The sequence below is a fragment of the Lactuca sativa genome, chromosome 2, assembly GCF_002870075.4.
Source record: "Lactuca sativa cultivar Salinas chromosome 2, Lsat_Salinas_v11, whole genome shotgun sequence".
Classification (NCBI taxonomy): Eukaryota; Viridiplantae; Streptophyta; class Magnoliopsida; order Asterales; family Asteraceae; genus Lactuca; species Lactuca sativa.
The window spans coordinates 89,289,493-89,313,941 of NC_056624.2; positions in this window are offsets into that span (position 1 = coordinate 89,289,493).

The following is a 24,449-nucleotide window of genomic DNA, read 5'->3' on the forward strand; positions in this document are numbered from 1 at the left end:
AAAGGATAACTAATTAAATATATGGGTTGATTATGTAAATCATTCATATCTTGTATAGTGGGCTAAAAGGCTCCATGGATTATCAAGTTGGGTTCTACCCATAGGATGCTCCATGGATGCTCCATGGGAGTTACAAACCCATGGGTCATGGAAATGAAGAGTCATGACACATTAGGGTTTACATGGTGTAACCCTAGATGTGCCAACACTATATAAGAGTCCCATTCTCCACAAAATTGGCTACACAAGTGCAACACAAGTTGAACAATAAGAAACTAGAGGGCTTGGCCGATTTTGAGAAGTGTGTGTTATCTCAAGAGTCTTTCCAAGAGCATTTGGTGTTGTGTGAAGCATTTGAGGCATCACACTTGGGGTGCTAGGCTCACAAGGTTTCAAGGAACACAAGCAACAACAAGGTAAGTTATTCTATCTATGATTCAAGTTAAAATTGTTCCCCATGTATGCTAGATAGGAATATAACCTTGGAATTCAACTTTGCATGATAATTAGAAAAACATAGATCCAAGGTTATTAGGGTTGCATGTACACTTAGGAAGTGTTAGAATGCTCAAAACCCATCAGTTTTAGCCAGAAAGACCACCGCTCTGAAGGTCAAGAGCGTTCAACTCTCAAACTCTCAACAGGAGGTTGATTCTATTCGGTCCGAAAGGGAGGTGATTAAGTCATGTGTTTCGGATGTCCACTCTGCCATATCCAACATCCTTGAAGCACATGATCCTATCCTTAACTATTCTGTGAGGCGTACCCTTGCAGAGAAGCTCACTCCCGCCCTTGCCCTGTTAAGCAAAATCGAAGGGCTACTTGATTTCGTGTCCATTCCGAAACAAGGGGGAGAGAAGGAGTCTGTATCTCAACCACCTCATTCCTCAAAGGCAACTCACACAACCGAACCTCCTCCAGTAGGTCAAGCCTCCGGTTCTGGTGTGAAAGACAAAGGTAAAAATATTGCTGAGGAAGAAGAGGAAGAAGACAAAGAAACAGTTGCCGACTTGTTGAAGCGTCGAAGTCGACGCAGTGAGGCTGATGATAGTGCTCATGTGGCAAAAGAGGCTGAAAAAGCTGAACGAAAACAGAAGGAAGCCCACGACCTTCTTGAGAGTAGGAAAACTCTTTTTCCTGTTTGGACTCTCGAGAGCATGATAAAGGAAGCCATCGACACTCCGAGCATCTTGTGGCTAGAACCTGTTATTTCACTTGACTGTTCCAACACTGTCGATTCTCAGTTCGACATGCCACTGACCCGAAAGGCGTTCATCTTTCATGCCTTCTCCAACGTTGCAGAGTTCCCTTATCCTCATCCACAAGTTGATCGGGACTTAATAGATTTCTATCTGAAGGCTGCTCAACCTCAGTATCAGACTTGGAGCGCTCAGAAGATTATCAACGTTCGGGTCTTGAAGCCGTACAGTGAAGGGAACTTCATCAACGTTCGGTTCAAGGTGCTTCGGGGGTCTGCCAAAACCGAACATGCCATTTCTTTAGCAGATCTTCCGAACCTCAATCCCCATGATTGGATAATCTTGCACAACATCCTTCTGACCAACGAAGATGAATATGGTCCGATCATCGACCATCTCAAGAGGATGCTGGTGTGCTACATCATGGAAGTTGCACTGATGGATCAGGAGATAGCAAGTGTATTTAAGAAGAAACCAAAAATATCTCCTGCTGGCTCGGCCAGTGATCTGAACCAAATGCAGATGGGCAAAATTGACTCGAGGCGGAATTCAGTCATGTTCACTAGGAACGAAGGACAGAAATGTCTTTTTGCCTTAGCTGATAAACATCTGTACACGACTGCTTGCCTAGAGCATGTTTTGGGGATCATCCACAGATGCAAGCAAAACACAGCGGATGATGTCAAGTACTTCGACGACATGATACATTGGTACATTCGGTTCAGACAGACGATCCTTGCGCTAATCTCTCGTTTGTTTGATACCACGAAAAAAGTTCCCGCTGCTGGCCCAAGCAAGAAGAAGAAGTAGTCTCGCTCCAATTTGACGCAAAGGGGGAGATTCATGGGTCGTGTTTTGTTATGTATTGCGTCGATTGGGCTCGCTAGTTAGTCCAGTTTTGTAACTCCGGTTTGGGCCTGTCCAACCGTGAGCTTGATAGGGTTTATTATAAATATAGGTGCTTGCATGCATCTTCAAAAAACGACGGAAACGATAGTAACAAAAGAATAGATCGATCAGAGTAGTTACATTATCGTTCTATAACCCTAAGTCCTCTACAGCGGAAGTTCTTAGTCGAGCTCTGCTGAGGATTGTTTGAATCAATCATTCGACATATTGTGATTCAAGTTTGTCTTGTTTATTGTTTATGTTCTTCAGACTACCTGTTACAAAGATCTAATCGATCTTCAAGTTTATTTATTGTCTTTTCAATTATTATTTGCATGTATTTTAGAAGAAAACAAAGATCCAAGGTTTATTAGGTTTGCATGCCCACTTAGGAAGTGTTAGATTGCTCAAAACCCAACAGTGGTATCAGAGACTAGGCCTGTTTTCTTGAATACTTGATGCAAATTGCTGAAAATCGAAGTTTATGTGCTGTCTGCACAGCAGACTCGCCGAGTCCATCAAGGGACTCGACGAGTCCAAGACAAAATTCAGCCAACTCGGCAAGTTGGTTCATGCACTCGACGAGTTGGAACCCCAGACAGCATATCTTCGAGTTTTGGTGCTGGAATTGGTCTAGAATCATTACCATAAACTGTTTTGGACTCATAAAACTTGTTTTTGATGTGGTAATGATGATGGTGGACCAATTTCAAAGTTATAATCAAAATTTCAAGTTTATATGTGTTCATATGATTCTTGAAATTGTTGATGTGGATGTTCATGTTCATATAAGTTTCATTAGATCATAGGAATTATTCGCAAATTGTTTGTTAGTTAATTCTTGATCTTAATGTGTTTTAATGGAATTCATAATTTGTCCTCAGGTTATGGAATTCCAAAAGTTTTTTCTTTTAAATGTTTTTTTAAGAAGTCATAAGTTACACTTTAGAAGAGTTTTTCTAATAAATGCTTTTATGGACTCCATAACTTGTCCCCAAGTTATGGATTTTCCAAGAGACTCTTCATTAAAAGCTTTAAAACACTTAATTAAAACTCATAAGTTATGAATATCCAAAAGTTTTTGAATTGTTCAGAACTTGCCCTCAAGTTTTGGAATTTGTAAAGTCTCACACAAACTTTAATTCCACATCCTAGAGTTTTAAAAGTTAAAATTCAACACTTATACTATTTATAACATTAATACTTAATTATTATATATATGTATAAGAACAAGTCGTTTTACCGTTAGTAGGCCTCATTCACGAAGTCGGTCTATATGGTGGGTATAAGGTTGTTGCCTATAAAATGGCAACTTAATGGGTGTCCACTCTCATCCACCGCTTGCTTGACTGGTGGAGGGTCGTTAGCCGAACGGGTAGGACAATGACTTTAAATTCTCATTAAAAGTATAATGATTATTATAAAGTAACTAAATGTTTTATTTAATTCCCAATCTTAGTTACTTTAGGAAAAATGTGAATTTGGTGCTAGCCCATGGAATTCACACTTTGTACCTTACCAAGTCGTTGGTGGAGCGTGTGTGGTTAATCGGCACACTAACTTGGACTAGTAAGGATCACGAAGGGTGACTTAATTATTTCGAGCGTCAGATGGAGCTATTTTCGGGATTTCTTGTTGTTTATCTTTGAGATACTTGCCTTTATCATATTAGATCAATATAAATCCGATTTTATGATATATATATATATATATATATATATATATATATATATATATATATATATATATATATATATATATATATATATATATATGAGTATATTCTTGATCTAATTGAAGATATTTATCAATTAATAAAATATTTGTGTCATTATGTGATAATTGATTAATTATTTTGATTAATTTGGTAAATTGTTTTGCAAGAAATCATTAAATAAATCAAATATGGATAATAATGTGATTAAATGTTAATTTAGATTATTTGTTATTTGATCCCCTAGTGTTTTGAAAGGTTTCAAAACTTGCCCTCAAGTTTTGGAATTTAAATTTTGATTAAAAGTTTAATTTTGATGTATATTTAAATTCTAAACCCTAATGTTTTGAAATGTTTCAAAACTTGCCCTTAAGTTTTGGAATTTAAAAGTTGATTAAAAGTTTAATTTAGGAATGTTAAATTCTAAAACCCTAGTATTGTTTTGAAAAGTTCAAATCACACCCTTATGGTTTTATTAATTAATTAAGGTGTATAATTAAAAGAGGTTTAATAAATCCATAAAATTTTGGTTTACAATTTAATTGAATTAAAAGTATAATCGTTAAATTTGACCACCTAGTATTTTAAAAGTGTAAAATACACCCTATACTATATATAACATTAAAAGTGTAACATTATATATATATATATATATATATATATATATATATATATATATATATATATATATACATATATATATATATATATATATATATCTATATATATATATATATATATATATATATATATATATATATGTATGAGTAAAAGTCAGTCTTACCATTAGTAGGCCTCATTCACGAAGCTGGTCTATAAGGGGTGTTTAAGGAAATTGCCTATAAAATGGCGATTGAATGGATATCCACTCTTACCCACCGCACTCTTGACTAGTGGAGGGTCGTTAGCCGAACGGGTAGGATAGGACAAAAAAACCTTCCATTATAAGTATAATGAAGTACAAACGTAACTAAATGTTTTCATAGAATTCCCAATCTTAGTTACTTTAGGCAAAAGTGAATTGATGCAATTCCATGAAATTACACTTTGTGCCCTTGCGAAGACGTTAGTGGAGCGTGTGTGGTTAACCGGCACACTAAATGGTTCTAAGAAAATGTAGCAAAGGTAACATGTGAGGGCACCATGTAAGTTTGCATGGTTATTCACACCCGCTTTGTGATCCTTGGCATCCCAGTCACAAACTAGAGGGGCATATCGAGATTTAAACATGCCATTGAAATGTTCAATGAATCTCAAAGGATCTAGGAGTTTTCATAAATTTAAAACTTAAATTTCTTTTTCGTTTTTCGTGGTGGAAATTAGTGAATCGTCATTCACTTACCTTCAAATATTCTGCAACTAGATTACGACGTCCCTTTTCTAGGTTGTAGCGTATTGTGTTGGGTCCTAGCCTTAGTATCTCATTTGGGTGATTTACTAAGGACTCAATCAATCAACTAACTTGAATTTGTGTTTCTCCCGTTTTGTAGATGTCAAAGTACGACAACTATGGTCTTCCCAAATCCCGTGGAACAAGCTTTCCACATGAAGATGATATTCCACGATTCGATCGAGGAACAAGAAATCATGCTTCACCTCCTCCACCTCCTCCAATTATTCTCCCTAACCCACAAGTTCGAACGCTTGAAAAGTTCAAGATCACTCAAGCCCTTTTGGCAAGTAAACATGAAGAGGGAAAGTCGGTGTGTGCACACATCCTAGGGATGAAGTCACACATTGATATGTTAAGAATGTTGGGATCCGTTGTCTGTGAGGAGATGGCTGTTGATTGGATAAGGTGTCTAAGTCCATAACTATTTCTGGTCAGTACTTGACCCGACTCGGCATGGTCCATTTGGGTTGCATGGCACCATGCAATTGGATAGACTAAATAAGAGAAATAACACTTGGAGATTATTAATATATTATAAGTTCTAATATATTAATAATATTATTTGATTAGTTTGATCAAAGAATTAATTTAGAATTAATTAAGTGATCAAAAGATAACTAATTAAAAATATGGGTTGATTATGTAAATCATTCATATCTTGTATAGTGGGCTTAGAGGCTCCATGGATTATCAAGTTGGGTTCCACCCATAGGATGCTCCATGGGAGTTACAAACACATGGATCATGGAAATGAAGAGTCATGACACATTAGGGTTTACATGGTGTAACCCTAGATGTGTCAACACTATATAAGAATCCCATTCTCCACCAAAATCGGCTACACATATGAAACAAGAGGGCTAGGCTGATTTCAAGAAGTGTGTATTCTCTCAAAAGTCTTTCCAAGAGCATTTGGTGTTGTGTGAAGCATTTGAGGCATCACACTTGGGGTGCTAGGCTCATTCGGTTTCAAGGAACATAAGCAACAAATAAGGTAAGTTATTGTATCTTTCATTCAAGTTAAAAATTGTTCCCCATATATGCTAGATAGGAATATAACCTTGGAATTCAACTTTGCATGATAATTAGACAAACATAGATCCAGGGTTATTAGGGTTGCATGTACACTTAGGAAGTGTTAGAATGCTCAAAACCCATCAGTGGTATCAGAGCCTAGGCTTGTTTGTTTGTTATTTGTGCTTAAAAGTTTAAAAAAGTCGAAAAGCTTGCTTTCTGCCTGATGAAATCGGCGAGTCCATGGGGAGACCCACCGAGTTCACTTGTATCTTCAACCTACTCGCCGAGTAGGTTCATGTACTCGGCGAGTAAGAGCCACAGAGTGCAGATTTTCGACTTTAGTTGCTGGAAATGGACTATAAACATTACCCTAAACTGTTTTGGTACTTGAAAACTGATTTTAGATGGAGTAATGTCTTTCCTAATCCATTTACAACAACTAGTTATCAAAGTTACAAAGTTTTAAGTGTAATTTTGATTCATGATAGTGTTCATGTTCATGTTCTTGATCTTATGATGTTTAGATGATCATAGGAATTATTTGTAACCTATGTGGTAGTTTAATTCTTGATCATAATATGTTTTAATGGAGTCCATAACTTGTCCTCAAGTTATGGAAAACCAAAAGTCACTTGAATTAAAACCATTAAAAGAACACAAGAGTTAGAAAAATGAAGGGTCTTCATTTTATTACTATATTAAACTCATAAGTTACAAGAAATGAAAAGTTTTGAAAGTTTACAAAACTTGCCCTCAAGTTTTGGAACAAGTAAAGTCTTGATTAAAACTTTAGTTCCAACCCTTAGAGTTTTAAAAGTTAAAATTCAACCCTTATACTTATAATATTATAAGTTAATAATATATATATATATATATATGTATAAGATTAAAGTCATCTTACCGCTAGTACGCCTCATTCACGAAGCCGGTCTATAAGGTGGGTAAAAGGTTGTTGCCTATAAAATGGCAACTTAACGGGTGTCCACTCTCACCCACCGCTCGCTTGACTGGTGGAGGGTCGTTAGCCGAATGGGTAGGACAAGGACTTATAAATTCTCATTAAAAGTATGATGAATACTATAAAGTAACTAAATGTTTTACTAAATTCCCAATCTTAGTTACTTTAGGGAAAATGTGAATAAGGTGCTAATCCATGAAATTACAGTTTACACTTTGTTTAAGTCGTTGGTGGAGCGTGTGTGGTTAACCGGCACACTAACTTGAACTTAACAAGGTAGGTAAAGGGTGATTTAAGGTTTGTTATAGTATCGGTGGAGCGTGTGTGGTTTACCGGCACATCGATTGAGTGATAAACTTTAAGGGTACCAAGTGATTTGCATGGTTACTTCACACCTCGTTTTGTGATCCTCGGTATCCCAGTCACAAAACTTGGAGGGCACACTCGAGATTGAAACATGCCTTTGAAAAGTTCATTGAATCTCAAAGAATCTAGGAATTTCTAAGAACCAATCAAAACCTAATATTTAATATTTCGGTTTTCGTGGTGGAAATTGGTGAATCGTCATTCACCTACCTTTCAAATATGGTATAGCTTGGATTACGACATACCTCTTCTAAGTTATAATATATTGTGATTGGATCCTAGCCTTAATATTACATTTGGGTGTTTTATTAAGGTCTCTCTTAATATCTAATCTAATCTTGTCCTCTTCCTTCAGATGTCTTCAAACAATGTTGCTTCTGGCTCTAATCCTAATGGCTCCTTTACCCTTATGAACTTGTGTGGGAAAGTCACTTTTGTAATTATTGATTTTCTGAAAAAGAAAAAACAGAAATAATGAAAAAATAAAGATAAATAAATTCCGAAACACAAATGAACAGTAATTTCCGAATTATTCTGAAGCTCGGAACCAGTGTATGGATAAAAGTACTCCGTGGATTATGGCAATTGGCCCCCTTGATGAAGTGTAGGTTAAAAACTCAACACTTGTCTTTTTCCCTATATATTTTCATGTATTGTGTATAATTAGGGTTAAGAGTGAGGCAAAATGTAGTAGCTAAACATAATGTGGTTTCTTTGGTAGAGTTAGATTCTGTAGTGTATTCAAAAAGTGTAATTTATTCCACATGTTCTTGAATAAATCGATTGATCATTCGACATATCTTCATAATTGTGTTCATTCTTATTTCCCACATTTTATTCATCAAATCATAATTAGGGTTTTGACCCAACAACTGGGATAAGAGCGGGTCTTTGAAGATCTATTGATTTTTGAAGTATCGGTTCTTGATTTGATGATTTTCTGCACAAGTTATTAAAGATTTTTGGTGTTTTGGCGTTTTGGAATCAAGATTCTTGTTCGTTCTACTGTTCTTGAAGTTTTATATATGGGTGTTTTTTTTCTAATCTGATTCGTATTTTGTTCGTATTTTCGGATTGGATCTGATCACTCGTTCAATCCAAAATCAGTATATTGTATCGATTGATTTGTTTCGTTTGTTTTGGACGGCAAGAGTTGGTCCTTTACTATTCACAATCCATCATGTTTTGACCTGATTTTCTTTTCTTATTTCTCTGTGCGTCACCCACTTTGGAGATAACTCCTCTATCAGTTCAACAATCGATGACCACTATCATCTAAGGTTACTATCGCTATTATGTGTTCATCATTCTCTTGAATCGATTTCTTTTAGCTTTAATCCAAGATCAAAATTTTCATATTATCAAATCGATTTCTCTGGTGTCATATCTCTTTAATTGACTTGGAATCAAATTATCTTTTTTGCATCGTCCTTCTGTGGGATCTTAAATTTTTTTAGTTACCACGAATAGGGTCGTCTTGATTTGGCAACATAGAAGGATCATCAGAGGAAGAGACAATGAATATGGTGATAATTGGTTCACTCCCAAAAGGTACAATTGTTATCTGAATTGAAAACTCATTTGATTAATAGAGAAAAAAGCTAGAATAAATATGGGGATTCAAGTAATCTATCATTTCATTTAATATTAATATGTGAAGTTGGCTACTTGAATCTGGTTTGGGTTTCATTTTTGTTGTTTGACGTTTCACCATGCCTGAGTTTTGGTTATGTGATTCCTAAAGTATAATTAGGCTTTCATCGTGGTTTTTAGTTTCAGTTTTGCTCTGATTAGACTACTATTTAGGGTTAAATAGTTAGCATTTTAGTTAAAGCAGTCTAGACAATTGAGCATAAACCTAGCAAATAAAGAGCTTACCAGGATGCAATATGTGTTGGTATGAAAAGGGGAAAGGGAATACATTGGTCCGTCTCCAAAGCTTATAATTTTTTATAAAAGAGAATCAAAGATGGTAAGGATGATATTAAACAAGTTTCCACATTTACCCCAAATCTGAGGAGAAAATCAGTGTAATACTCATGGTTGTTACAAAGTCCAGAAGCAATAAAAATAGCACGAAAAATAACAACAAACAGATAAAGAAAAACAAAATTGTTAAGGGTATGAAACTCCAACTAACAAGAAACATAACAAGAGGGCCAAAATTGAAAAGAAAAAAAAAGAACAACAAGAATAATGAAATAGATAAATCTAATTTGAAATTGGATAATAAATCATTAAATAGATAGCGAAAAGTAACTCAAAAAGGAAGCAAAAGCAGAAAGTTGCATCTCCTCAAGTAAGGGATATTATCTAGAAAATGATGGTTAAAGGTGCAAAACAATATATAAAAGCTTTGTTTTAGAAGACAATTAATCGATTGTTCAAGACTTGTTCGATTATAGGAACCCATTGTAACAATGTTAGCGTAAACAAAATTCTAAAGGGACGTTGAGAGGATGTAATAAACACACACATAGACGATTCAACAAAATCAATAGAATTCATAAAAATACAAACACCATAAAAAGAGTACATAATATGGCTAAAAAGGTACAACCCTAGAGATTTTAATTATCCATGTACAAGCGATCCATATGAGCGTCCCTAGGATAAGCCAAGGCATCATAAAAAGGTTCAAAGGATGAGAAACATAGTATTATTTAGAGGTGTGTCTGAGGCGAGTTGGTTCGATTATATATCAAAACCAAACCATAATCATTACAATTGGTTAATGCATTTCGATAACCATTTAGTAGCGGATAATATTGGTTTTTGTTAAAGCTTGTAGTCGGTTAATGGTTAATATCGGTTAACCATAATGGTCCAAGATGACATAAAAATAAAATTACATTTCTATAAAAATTGAAAAACATAAATTCCATAGTTATAAAAAGTGAATGACTGTATATATATAATTGTGTTGATAAAAGATTACTACCCAATCTAATTTCAAATAATTATCCTTTACATTTTCAATTCTTGAAGGTTTGTATCAATCGGATACACTTTAAGTATAATGAAAAAAAAGCAAACTAATATAATCAAAATAAAGAACAGAAAGCAAATAACACAAAGACTTCTCCAAATAGTCTTTCACCAAGTAAGGGTTTTTGTTCACCAAGAAGATGGTTTGTCACCAAGACAAACTCAACATTTCGGTTTGCTCTAATGTTGATTATATACTAATCTATACAAGTATATATTCCTTGATTAAAGGGATTGTATCTTATCCATACTAAGAACTGATCTTCATAACAAAGATATCAGATCTACTATCTATTCTATACTTATATGTATCACTACCTAATATACAAAAGATTACAAAGAATATATACACTGACTCCACGCCCACGTTGATGGACTTGATACATTGGTACAGATGGTGATGTAGATGTTGATGTTGATAGATAGCGTGTAGAGTGTTTGACTCATTAGATCATAAAGTGTGACCTTATAATCCCCCTATCTGATCATGTTAAAACAAATCTTCAATGAATCTCGTGATCCCTCTGAGAGTAAGACTGAAACTTTAAACTCTTCAGCTTTAATGAATGTTCCCCCTAAAATGGTGAATGATTTGCAATTAAGGCATCATTTATGAATCGCAGATGACGGACATCAACTTTTACGACTTAAAGAAGAGAATGTTGATGTCATCTTTACTAGCAGATGAGAATGTTGATGGCAGCATGACTCCCCCTTAATTTTCTCTTTTCTTTAGATCAAAAACAATTAGTTTCTTCAGTTTCAGTAAGATTATCCCCCTTTTTGACATCAGTAGCTTCTAGTCTACTAAGATTGTTATGACTGTTGGATAAGGTGTCTAAGTCCATAACTATTTATGGTAAATACTTGACCCGACCCGGCATTGTCCATTTGGGTTGCATGGCACCATGCAATTGGATAAACTAAATGAGAGAAATAACACATATGGTTTATTAATATATTATAAGTTCTAATATATTAATAATATTATTTAATTAGTTTTGATCAAGAACTAATTTAGAATTAATTAAGTGATTAAAAGAATAACTAATTAAATATATGGGTAGATTATGTAAATCTTCCATATCTTATATAGTGGGCTTAAAAGGCTCCATGGATTATCAAGTTGGGTTCCACCCATAGGATGCTCCATGGAGTTAACCCATGGATTGAGAAATGAAGAGCATGTTACATTAGGGTTTTACCTAATGCAACACACTATATAAGGACCATGTCTCTCCCGAAAATCAGCTACACTAGAGAAATAAGAGGGCTTGGCCGATTTTGAGTGTGTTAGAGTATTCTCTCAAGTTTATACTTTGCATTTGGTGTTGTGTGAAGCATTTGAGGTATAACACTTGAGGTGCTAGGCTCACAAGGTTTCAAGGAACACTTACAACAATAAGGTATGTAGTTCTATCTACTATTCCAGTTAAAATTGTTCGCCATGTATGTTAGATAGGTTTATAGCCTTGGAAATCAACTTTGCATTATAATTAGACAAACATAGATCCAAGGTTATTAGGGTTGCATGTACACTTAGGAAGTGTTAGAATGCTCAAAACCCAATAGTGGTATCAGAGCCTAGGCTTGTTTGTTTGTTATTTGTGCTAAATAATAGAAAAAAGTCGATATTTTTGAAATCTGACTGATAAATTCGCCGAGTTCATGTCAATCTTCAACCTACTCGCCGAGTAGGTTCGTGCACTCGGCGAGTAGGAGCCTCAGAATGCAGATTTTCGACTTTAGTGTTGGATAAGGTGTCTAATTCCATAACTATTTCTGGTCAGTACTTGACCCGACTCGGCATGGTCCATTTGGGTTGCATGGCACCATGCAATTGGATAGACTAAATAAGAGAAATAACACTTGGAGATTATTAATATATTATAAGTTCTAATATATTAATAATATTATTTGATTAGTTTGATCAAAGAATTAATTTAGAATTAATTAAGTGATCAAAAGATAACTAATTAAAAATATGGGTTGATTATGTAAATCATTCATATCTTGTATAGTGGGCTTAGAGGCTCCATGGATTATCAAGTTGGGTTCCACCCATAGGATGCTCCATGGGAGTTACAATCACATGGATCATGGAAATGAAGAGTCATGACACATTAGGGTTTACATGGTGTAACCCTAGATGTGTCAACACTATATAAGAATCCCATTCTCCACCAAAATCGGCTACACATATGAAACAAGAGGGCTAGGCTGATTTCAAGAAGTGTGTATTCTCTCAAAAGTCTTTCCAAGAGCATTTGGTGTTCTGTGAAGCATTTGAGGCATCACACTTGGGGTGCTAGGCTCATTCGGTTTCAAGGAACATAAGCAACAAACAAGGTAAGTTATTGTATCTTTCATTCAAGTTAAAAATTGTTCCCCATGTATGCTAGATTTGAATATAACCTTGGAATTCAACTTTGCATGATAATTAGACAAACATAGATCCAGGGTTATTAGGGTTGCATGTACACTTAGGAAGTGTTAGAATGCTCAAAACCCATCAGTGGTATCAGAGCCTAGGCTTGTTTGTTTGTTATTTGTGCTTAAAAGTTTAAAAAAGTCGAAAAGCTTGCTTTCTGCCTGATGAACTCGGCGAGTCCATGGGGAGACCCACCGAGTTCACTTGTATCTTCAACCTACTCGCCGAGTAGGTTCATGCACTCGACGAGTAAGAGCCACAGAGTGCAGATTTTCGACTTTAGTTGCTGGAAATGGACTAGAAACATTACCCTAAACTGTTTTGGTACTTGAAAACTGATTTTAGATGGAGTAATGTCTTTCCTAATCCATTTACAACAACTAGTTATCAAAGTTACAAAGTTTTAAGTGTAATTTTGATTCATGATAGTGTTCATGTTCATGTTCTTGATCTTATGATGTTTAGATGATCATAGGAATTATTTGTAACCTATGTGGTAGTTTAATTCTTGATCATAATATGTTTTAGTGGAGTCCATAACTTGTCCTCAAGTTATGGAAAACCAAAAGTCACTTGAATTAAAACCATTAAAAGAACACAAGAGTTAGAAAAATGAAGGGTCTTCGTTTTATTACTATATTAAACTCATAAGTTACAAGAAATGAAAAGTTTTGAAAGTTTACAAAACTTGCCCTCAAGTTTTGGAACAAGTAAAGTCTTGATTAAAACTTTAGTTCCAACCCTTAGAGTTTTAAAAGTTAAAATTCAACCCTTATACTTATAATATTATAAGTTAATAATATATATATGTGTATAAGATTAAAGTCATCTTACCGCTAGTACGCCTCATTCACGAAGCCGGTCTATAAGGTGGGTAAAAGGTTGTTGCCTATAAAATGGCAACTTAACGGGTGTCCACTCTCACCCACCGCTCGCTTGACTGGTGGAGGGTCGTTAGCCGAACGGGTAGGACAAGGACTTATAAATTCTCATTAAAAGTATGATGAATATTATAAAGTAACTAAATGTTTTACTAAATTCCCAATCTTAGTTACTTTAGGGAAAATGTGAATAAGGTGCTAATCCATGAAATTACAGTTTACACTTTGTTTAAGTCGTTGGTGGAGCGTGTGTGGTTAACCGGCACACTAACTTGAACTTAACAAGGTAGGTAAAGGGTGACTTAAGGTTTGTTATAGTATCGGTGGAGCGTGTGTGGTTTACCGGCACATCGATTGAGTGATAAACTTTAAGGGTACCAAGTGATTTGCATGGTTACTTCACACCTCGTTTTGTGATCCTCGGTATCCCAGTCACAAAACTTGGAGGGCACACTCGAGATTGAAACATGCCTTTGAAAAGTTCATTGAATCTCAAAGAATCTAGGAATTTCTAAGAACCAATCAAAACCTAATATTTAATATTTCGGTTTTCGTGGTGGAAATTGGTGAATCGTCATTCACCTACCTTTCAAATATGTTATAGCTTGGATTACGACATACCTCTTCTAAGTTATAATATATTGTGATTGGATCCTAGCCTTAATATTACATTTGGGTGTTTTATTAAGGTCTCTCTTAATATCTAATCTAATCTTGTCCTCTTCCTTCAGATGTCTTCAAACAATGCTGCTTCTGGCTCTAATCCTAATGGCTCCTTTACCGTTATGAACTTGTGTGGGAAAGTCACTTTTGATGGATCCAACTTCAATGAGTGGATCAGAAACATCAGGATGATTACCCACTACGAGGACAAAGAATATGTCCTTGACAAGGAGCTTAAGGAGATTGATGAGACCACTGCAACTCCCCATGAGATTGCTGACTTTCAGGCACATGAAAGGGATGCTACCAAAGTGGCATGCATCATGATGGCCACGATGACAGCGGAACTCCAAAAGTCCTATGAGGATTTCTACCCTTATGAAATGCACCAAGATCTGATGGAAAGATACCATCAAAGTGCACGACAAGAGAGGTATGAAATCATCTGCTCCATGATAACAACCATGATGAAGGACGGGGAATCCGTCATGAGCCACATGCTGAAAATGCAAAGGTATGTGGATCGATTGCTAAAGCTTAATGTGAACTTCCCTGAGGAGCTTGCAATTGATATCATTTTGCACTCCTTACCATCGTGCTATGATCAATTCCGCATGACATATAACATGAATAAGGAAGAGGTCACACTCAGCAAACTTTAGGGACTTCTCAAGACCGCTGAAACAGGTCTTAAGGGGAAGTCGGTTGTTAACACTCCTACTCCAAACTCCACTCCGGTTTTGGCAATTGGGAAAAGTCGAGGAAAGAAGAGAAAGAGCTCTTCAAAGGGTACCAAGGCTCGGACCCTTGATGGCTCTTCTTCAAGTGGAACCAAGAAAGGTTTCGTCACTCCTTCTAACCCAAAAGAGGTTGAATGCTTCTATTGCCATGAAAAATCACGTTACAAGCGGAACTGCCCTAAATACCAGCAAGATGTGAAGGATGGGAAAGTTAAACCCAACCATGCAGGTATTTACACTATCATTTCTAATAACTCACCCCATTCTAAATCTTGGGTCCTTTATACCGGTTGTGGTATTCATATTTGTTGTGACTTGCAGGGATTAAGAAGAAGTGAGAATGTGGAGCAAGGAAGAATAAACTTAATCATGGGGAATAGGAAAGTTACACCTGTCACAAAGGTTGGAGTTTATACTTTGTCGCTAAGTAGTGGGTTCATTCAGAAAGAGGGCCAAAAGCTTCAAATGGAAGCTTTGAACACTTTAAATAGTGTTCGGGAATTTGACACGGCAGAATTCTACCCGATACCGGCGTTAGACGGGGCTTTTGGTCGCACCCGACCAAGTTGCCGTAACCCGATATGGTTGATTTTAGAAATGTTTCTATCACTAGAATGGGGTGTTAGAATGATTTATAATTTCATTAAGACACCCATTAAGTCATTTTAGATCAATACAAATTAATGACTTAATTAAACGACGAAATCAGAATCGGATATGAAAACGACGGTTGGTTGATTGAATTGGATTACAGATTGAGTTACAAGAAGTGATACAGAATTTCGGGTTGTTACAGATAGCAACACTTTACTCATAAATAAAACACCTTTTATTCATCATCTAATGTCAATTACACTTTACAAATTTCGAGGTTATCTAACTACTAAATCTAATATCATCCTTCAGCCCTATGCTCCGAGCATGCTGGAGATGCTTAACCCGAGTCAGTCCCTTCGTGAGGGGATCTGCTGGGTTCTCATCCGAGGATACCCTCTTTTCCACGAGGAGTCCTTCTTCTATCCGATGTCTGATAAAATGGTATTTTCTGTCGATGTGTCTGGATCTCCCGTGATCCCTTGGTTCCTTGGCTAAGGCAACAACACTTTCACTATCACAGAAAATTTCCATTGGCTCTTTAATAGCTGGTCTAACTCCAAGGTCTCCAATGAAGTTCTTCAGCCATATCACCTCCTTTTCCGCCTCGCTAGCTGCAATATACTCTGATTCACAAGTTGAATCAGCCACTGTCTCTTGCTTGGAACTCTTCCAAGAAATTGCTCCTCCGTTTAAGGTAAAGACCCAGCCCGACTGAGAGCGGAAATTATCCCTATCAGTCTAGAAGCTAGCATCACTATACCCTACAACTCTCAAGTCATCATTCCCACCGAGGGTAAGGACCCAATCCTTAGTCATCCGTAGGTACTTGAGGATATTCTTTACCGCAGTCTAGTGTGCCTTGCCAGGGTTCCCCTGATACCTGCTAACCATGCTCAGGGAAAAGGCTACATCAGGTCGAGTACACGTCATTGCATACGTGATCGATCCTATAGCTGAAGCATAAGGTATTCGACTCATTTCTGCTATCTCAGCCTCAGTGCTAGGGCTTTGTGTCTTACTCAATCTGGCGTTACTCTGGATGGGTAACTCTCCTTTCTTGGAGTCCTGCATGCTGAATCTCTTCACCACCTTATCCAAGTAGGTACTTTGACTAAGTCCAATTAGTCTTTTACTCCGATCTCTCAAGATCCTTATCCCTAGAATATAAGCAGCTTCTCCTAGGTCCTTCATAAAGAAACACTTCCCAAGCCAGGACTAAACTTCCTGTAGAGTTGGGACGTCATTTCCTATGAGTAGTATGCCATCCACATACAATACCAAAAAGCTAACTATACTCCCACTAGCCTTGACATACACGCAAGACTCATCTTTACTCCTAGAAAAGCCAAATTCCTTGACCTTTTTATCAAAGCAAAGATTCCATCTGCGAGGTGCTTACTTCAATCCATAAATGGATTTCTCAAGCTTACACACTCTATTAGGGTACTCGTTGCTGACAAAACCTTCTGGCTGACTCATGAAAACATCTTCAGCCAACTTTCCATTAAGGAACGCGGTTTTGACATCCCTTTGCCATATTTCATAGTCATGAAATGCAGCTATGGCTAACAGAACCCTAATAGACTTAATCTTGGCTACTGGAGAAAAGGTCTCATCATAGTCCACTCTAAGAATTTGAGAGAAGCCCTTTGCAACCAGTCGAGCCTTATAAGTGTGTACTTTACCATCCATGTCGATCTTCTTCTTGAAGATCCATTTGCACCCTACTGTCTTACGACCTGGTACATTCTCAACCAAGTTCCAAACTTGATTGTCATACATGGACTGTATTTCGCTGTCCATTGCCTCTTTCCACTTGGCTGACTCAGGGCCTGCCATGGCTTCCGCGTAACTATTAGGTTCATCCAGACCTATCAGTGTCTCATCACTGATAAGTGTATCACCTTCTGTAGTAATATGGAATCCATAGTAATGCTCATGAGCATTCCTAACCCTTGTGGACCGCCTGAGAGGTACAGACTTGTCAATTGGCTCAATAAGAGTTTCCTCCTCAAGTTGAGTGCTAGGGTTTGAAGTTCTTTCACCACTTGACTCTTGAATTTCTTCAAGATCAACTTGCCTCCCACTATTTCCTTGGCTTATGAACTCTCTCTCTCTCTCTCTCTCTCTCTCTCTAAAGAAAGCCCTCCTAGCTACAAAGACCACATTTTCACTAGGTCTGTAGAAGAGGTAACCAAAGGATTGCTGTGGGTAGCCGATGAAAATACACCTCTCGTTTCGAGGTTCGAGATTATCATGAGTCTCGCGTCTCACGAAAGCCTCGCAACCCCAAATTTTGATGTGGTCTAGTTTAGGATCTTTACCAGTCCACATCTCGTGAGGAGTTTTGGCAACTTTCTTTGTAGGGCTAGATTAAGGATATGGGCGGCAGTCTCCAAGGCATACCCCCAAAATGAGATTGGTAGCGAAGCTCGACTCATCATTGAACGAACCATATCCAACAAGGTTCGATTATGCCTCTCAGCCACACCATTCAACTGTGGTGTCCTGGGAGGTGTCAATTGTGAGACAATCCCACATTCCCTTAGATAGTCAAGGAACTCTGAACTAAGATACTCACCACCACGATCGGATCGAAGCGTCTTAATGTTCCTGCCCAATTGATTCTCGACTTCCTATTTAAATTCCTTAAACCTTTCGAAAGTCTCTGACTTATGCTTGATCAAGTAGACATATCCATATCTACTGTAATCATCAGTAAAAGTCAAATAATAACGATTAGCATCCCTTGTGGCATGTTGGAATGGTCCACACACATCCGTGTGTACAAGGTCCAACAAAGCTTCACCCTTCTCACACGAGCCTGTGAAGGGTGACTTTGTCATCTTCCAAGTAACTCTAACCTCTCTCCTCATCCAACAAATCAAGGTCCAAAACAAAGGTTTAAGGATCCAAATCAAAGAGGTAACATTCCTAACTTGTTATTCAACCTCTTTAACCTTCAAATCTATGTTTAAACTATGAATTAGTACCTGGAACATGTGTTTACGGCCAACGAGCATGCTTGGGCCGTAAACACATAAAAATGGGGTTTTTATGCAATTTAACCCTTCCAAATCATTGTTGGGACTTAGATACGACCTTGAGTCTTGCTGTGACAACCTGAAATTCCCATTTTGTACAAAGTATATCACTTCAATAGAAGTTATAGCAGTCACAGTTAATTTTCAGACTTTTTCGTGTAAGTTTGAGTAATTTGGGGTTTAAACTTCAGGAAATATCAGGAGAGTGGGTGCACTAGGGTTTTTTGCAACACTGTTATTCCAACACTCTATTATATTAGAGATCATTTCAGGACTATAAATAGAATTTTGAACCAAATTCATTCATTATTCGCATTTCTAACTAGAGAAAAGTCATTTTCTCTCTCACGGATCTTCGGGTTTTTATCCCAAATCGTGAGTACCTCTTTCTAGTAGTGTTCGAAAGCTTTATATGTGTTTATAACATGATTTAGAAGGCTAAATCACTAGATTTAGGAGTTTACTCCCCAAGGTGTTCTTGGGCGGTAAACTCCCGAAACAAAGCCGATACCGACCCTTGTGTTATGCTACCGCCTTAGACTCATTTATATGTGTATTAGGGACATGAAATCAAGCAAAGATCACCCAAGTTTGGGAGTTTACGGCTCAAGAATATCTTGTTGGGTTTTGAGCATTCTAACACTCCTAAGTGTACATGCAACCCTAAATACCTTGGATCTATGTTTTCTCTATTATACATGCAAATAAGAACTTTCAAGGTATTATCCTAATCTAGCATACAAAACAATGAATGTAACAAGATAGAATACATACCTCTTGATGTAGAAAGTCTTCATGAAGCTTGAGTGCTTAGTGCCCCAAGTGTGACACCTCAAATGGAATCACAATCATCAAAACACTTAGAATGACTTGAGAGAATTCTACACTCACCAAAATCGGCTAGCCCTTCCTTGAATACTACTAGTGGCCGATTTTTCCTCAATAATAAGATGCTTATATAGTTACACAATTAGGGTAAACTCTTAATTGTCATGGCTTTCCATTTCCTTGGATCCATGGGTACAAATACACCATGGAGCATCCATGGACCATCCTATGGGTTTTAGCCCAACTTGATTATCCATGGAGCATTAGCCCACTATACAAGTATGGATGATTTACACAATCAACCCATATATTTAATTAGTCTTCTTTTGATCACTTAATTAATCCTAGATTAATTCTTGATCAATACTAATTAAATAATCTTATTATTCTTATTATTAATATACTAGAACTTATAATATATTAATAACCATAAGTGTCTTATTTCTCTCATTCAAGTGCATGATGGTATGCAACCCAAATGGACCATGCCGGGTCGGGTCAAGTCTTACCAATTATAGTTATGGACTTAGACATTAATCCAACAGTCTCCCACTTGGATAAGTCTAAAACTATTATTGCGTATGACTTCAGGAACCAACCGGCAATCGTAGCTCTCAAAAGCTTCTGTCGAACTCTGACCTTGTCGATGAACTCTGACCTTTGTCAATGACTTGTCCATTAGATAAGGGATCATATATTCCTCCATTCTAGATATCATATGGACTGAGACATGGATTATAATCATTCTCTCTGTCCATTTGTTGTTTCCCGATTTCCGATTTATGACAACTGACTAATTGAACAAATCAAATCAGTCCTGGCCCGGCCGAGCACTTCCATTTGTCATCATCAAATCATCGAGGGGCCCACAGATATCGCTTTTATCCCGAAGGTAAAAGGAACGGATAAACTTCGACTCATATGGCTTGTTCTACTACTTGTTGAATCATACACAAAGGCACGTTTTATAGCACAGAGTTACCAAATGCGGTTTCGTGCAATCAATGTACTATCAACTCATAGTAACAACTCATATCTCTAGGTTTGAAGAATATAAGATATTATCGTCTCATGATCACTCGTGATAAAATCCATGAAGTGATTCCAATGAGCGCGGGTTGAATCCAATACTCAGAACTTATGAGCACTCATGATTGTTGTAGCCTTGTCCAACACCTTAGACCTCTACAACCCATCATGACAGTCTTAATTCATATCTACTTCCAAAATATGACCGACTGTGGATGGTTTGAATAAATTAGTCATTCCGGAAGAATAACCCAGTTTATTCGGGAAGTCAAAACATGCAAAATGAAACACAATAATAATTGAATCCAATATGGTATCAACCCTTTGAACATAAATAAAACACCTTTTATTTATCACCATATGATTACACATTATTCATTGTATACTGTTTCAGCTATCAACTTTATTCTTGAATTTAAAACAATAGTTGTTCCATGCTCCAAGCATGTACACTATGTTTTCTTAAACACTAGTCATGCCACACACCAAGTATGCATACTATGTTTGTCTATGATCTTTACTTTGTGAACTAGATCAATTGAACATTACTTCAATGATTCTCTTTTCACACTCCCAAATCCTTACTGCAAATGCAAGAATTCCAACTTCATGCCATTTACTGAAATCTATTAGATTCTAAACTTATATGCATTGATCCTCTCGCAATGATTATGCACAAAGTCATAAAGACTTGGAAACAATCATTACAGAGAATTCCAAAGGAGATCAACTCCTTGGAAATATCCTTCTTGCATTAAGTTTCCTTAATCTTACACAGATTGAAATTCTAACTTTGAAACATTTCCAGATTCCATTTTGACTATCACTTCTGAACAAGAGTTGCCTCCTTACAGATTATGTCAATATGGTCCTTCTAGAATTATCACTATACTTCCAACTGTCCTTGAGCAACCAATCTTTGGTAAACCTTAGATTGTTCTCGACAATTGTTTAATCCTTTTAGTCATATCCAGTTCTAAACCTTTTTCCCTTCTTAATGCCCTAGGCATTTTGAAAATTTTTAGAAAGGATAAATATAGCACAAGTAATCGATCCTATATCCGAAGCATATGGGACACGATTCATGATGTCTCACATAAAGACTAAACCAGTCTTTTGCTATAACATTTCCATTTCAATTTGCCAAGTTCTCATAATTTAGATTATGAAAAGGGATGCCGTAATCATAATCGAATTTTAGAACGCAAATAATGGACTCATATACAGAATTTCCTTATGTTGAGCCATTCCAACATGAAATTCATATATATATCCTTGACTAAATGATTAAAACCTCACGATCTAAGCTTATAGATTTGAGATGAAGTATAATTTCCTCTCCCTTAATTAGAGCAAAACAACTTTTTCCCAATTGAAACCTTTTGTTTTCTCTAATTAACATTGCTAATCTTGCAATGCTTATCATAATTATCATGCTCCCACTAACATGATGATTATTAGCATAACACTTATGCTCCCACTAGCTTTGACATGTACTCAGAAATCAGCCGGACTTCTAGAAATCAATACTTCATTGACTTTCTTACCAAAGTTCAGATTTCTGATGCTAGATTGTTTTGATAAAGCTTTATCAAAATCATACACCTTCCCTTAGATAGCACACTTGTGGGTCTAAACAATTATGAAGAGGTATGCCGTAATCATAATGGCTAGACCTTTTTTGCCACTTCTCACAAGTCCATATTAGTGTGCCGGTTAACCACACGCGCTCCACTAACGACTTTGAGAATGCAAATATCACAATTGCTATCTAGATAAAATCTACTTAGTGAAAGTGTTTCCTCACCATCATTTTCTTGAATCGGAGAGAAACCTTATGACACTTAGATTTATATGGTGTATGAGTTCCTACCCATATGAATTTGTCAAACCATAATCACAAGACAAAGATAATGACAAATCCAAAACCATATGGATTGAACTCAATCTTAACTTCTTGCCACCTGGCAGCTCAAGGGCCTGCCATTGCTTCCAAGTTGTTATGCAACAAACTGAGAACTCTAAGAACTCATATGCAAAGCCAACTTTAACTGGAATGGGCACAGATATGTCAACACGATAGGTTATAAACCTCAAGTCGTGTGCTAGCGAAGAACTTCAGGTTTTATTCTTGATTATTTCTTGAGACTTTCAAGACCTTTAAGACTCCCACTGTCCTCTTGACATATAAGACTCCCTTGTCAAACATCCAAGAGATAGTGCGGATTCTAATCAAGAAAAACACTTTACCCAATTGGCCTAAGTTGGTCTTTGTTTTATCCAAAACATCACAACTTACCAATTTCAAATGTACAAGAGTAGAAAACTTTTACTCTTACATTTGACAAGTGTTTTAAACCTTCTTTTGAGACATGTCACTCAAGTTACAATCTTGGAGTATGACTCTAAGACTTGTATTGGAACGAAGTATGACTCATCTTCTTGATTTAACCATTCCAACAATTCAAGTTCCTCTTCTTAGTCATAAGAATTTTGATATGGTTTCTTAATCATTAAGATGATCACAAAACTGATACTAAAGTACTCTCCCATCTTTTCAGATTTGAGAAACTTTTATCCTTCTGCCTAATTTGATTCTTCTTATTCGCTCTGCCTTACTTTGGAACCTTTTTTCCAATGTCTCAGAGTTACACTTAAGCTTGTAAGTATAATCATATTTACTGAGCTTTAGTAAACTATGACGAATAGTCTTATCAAACTTTTGTGGTGGACTAAATCAGTGAACAAGACTATGTACTCGATCCCTTAGTCCATTACTTGACTCACACATCCATGTGAATAAGTAATTAATCTTAATTTTTCCAAAACTTGAAAGTTCTCATTCATCATGCTATACAACTTGCATGATTCCAAGTTCCGGTCCACTTGAAACTTGGGTGATGAGAATCTTTCCTTATTTGGTAAATTTAGACATTACCACAAATGAAAGAATCAATTTCATATTTCCACTCTTGCTCTTAATGGAATCATATAAGCAACAATTTTTCCTCAAATGCCATTGTAAGGATATTTTAAAATAAATAAAATAAAAATTTTCTTTTATTTTAAAACTTTGCGGAAAAACTTATCCTTACAATCCATATGAAAACTTGTTGTTATCTATTCCTTAAGCAATATCTCATAACTCCTAAGAAGTAGCTCAAGAATCCGATCTTCAAACTACGCGATAGAAATCCATCTACGCCATCAGATTCAGCATATTCTTTCTTTAAGTTTCTTCACTTTTCTTTCATTCTTAAAACATCACCATGTGACCCAGTCACATCATGTATCAAGAATCTCAGAATAGAAACTTAACAGAGTTAGATAGTGGACTTTACCTGAAGTAGAGTCAAACTTATTGACTTTAACATCCTTAGGTAAATTTTGGCAGCTTCGCAACCAATGCCCCTTTCTTTGGCAATATAAACATATGGACCCTTTGATAAAGAAACACAGGACTATCACAGACTTAGCTTTTCTCTTTACCATTTGGTCAACCGAATTGACTATGGCCGATCCCTTTCCATTGGGAAGAGAATGCTTTACTGGATTTCCTGTGTCACTATTGTCAATGTCCATCAAGTATTAAGGAAGTTGATCTTAACAAATAGATAAGATCATTAAGGGTCTTGTCATAGTCTGTTTCATAGGTGTCCCAAAGGAACTCACTATGTGACTTAGAAAGTGATTGAACCACCAACTTTCTCAAG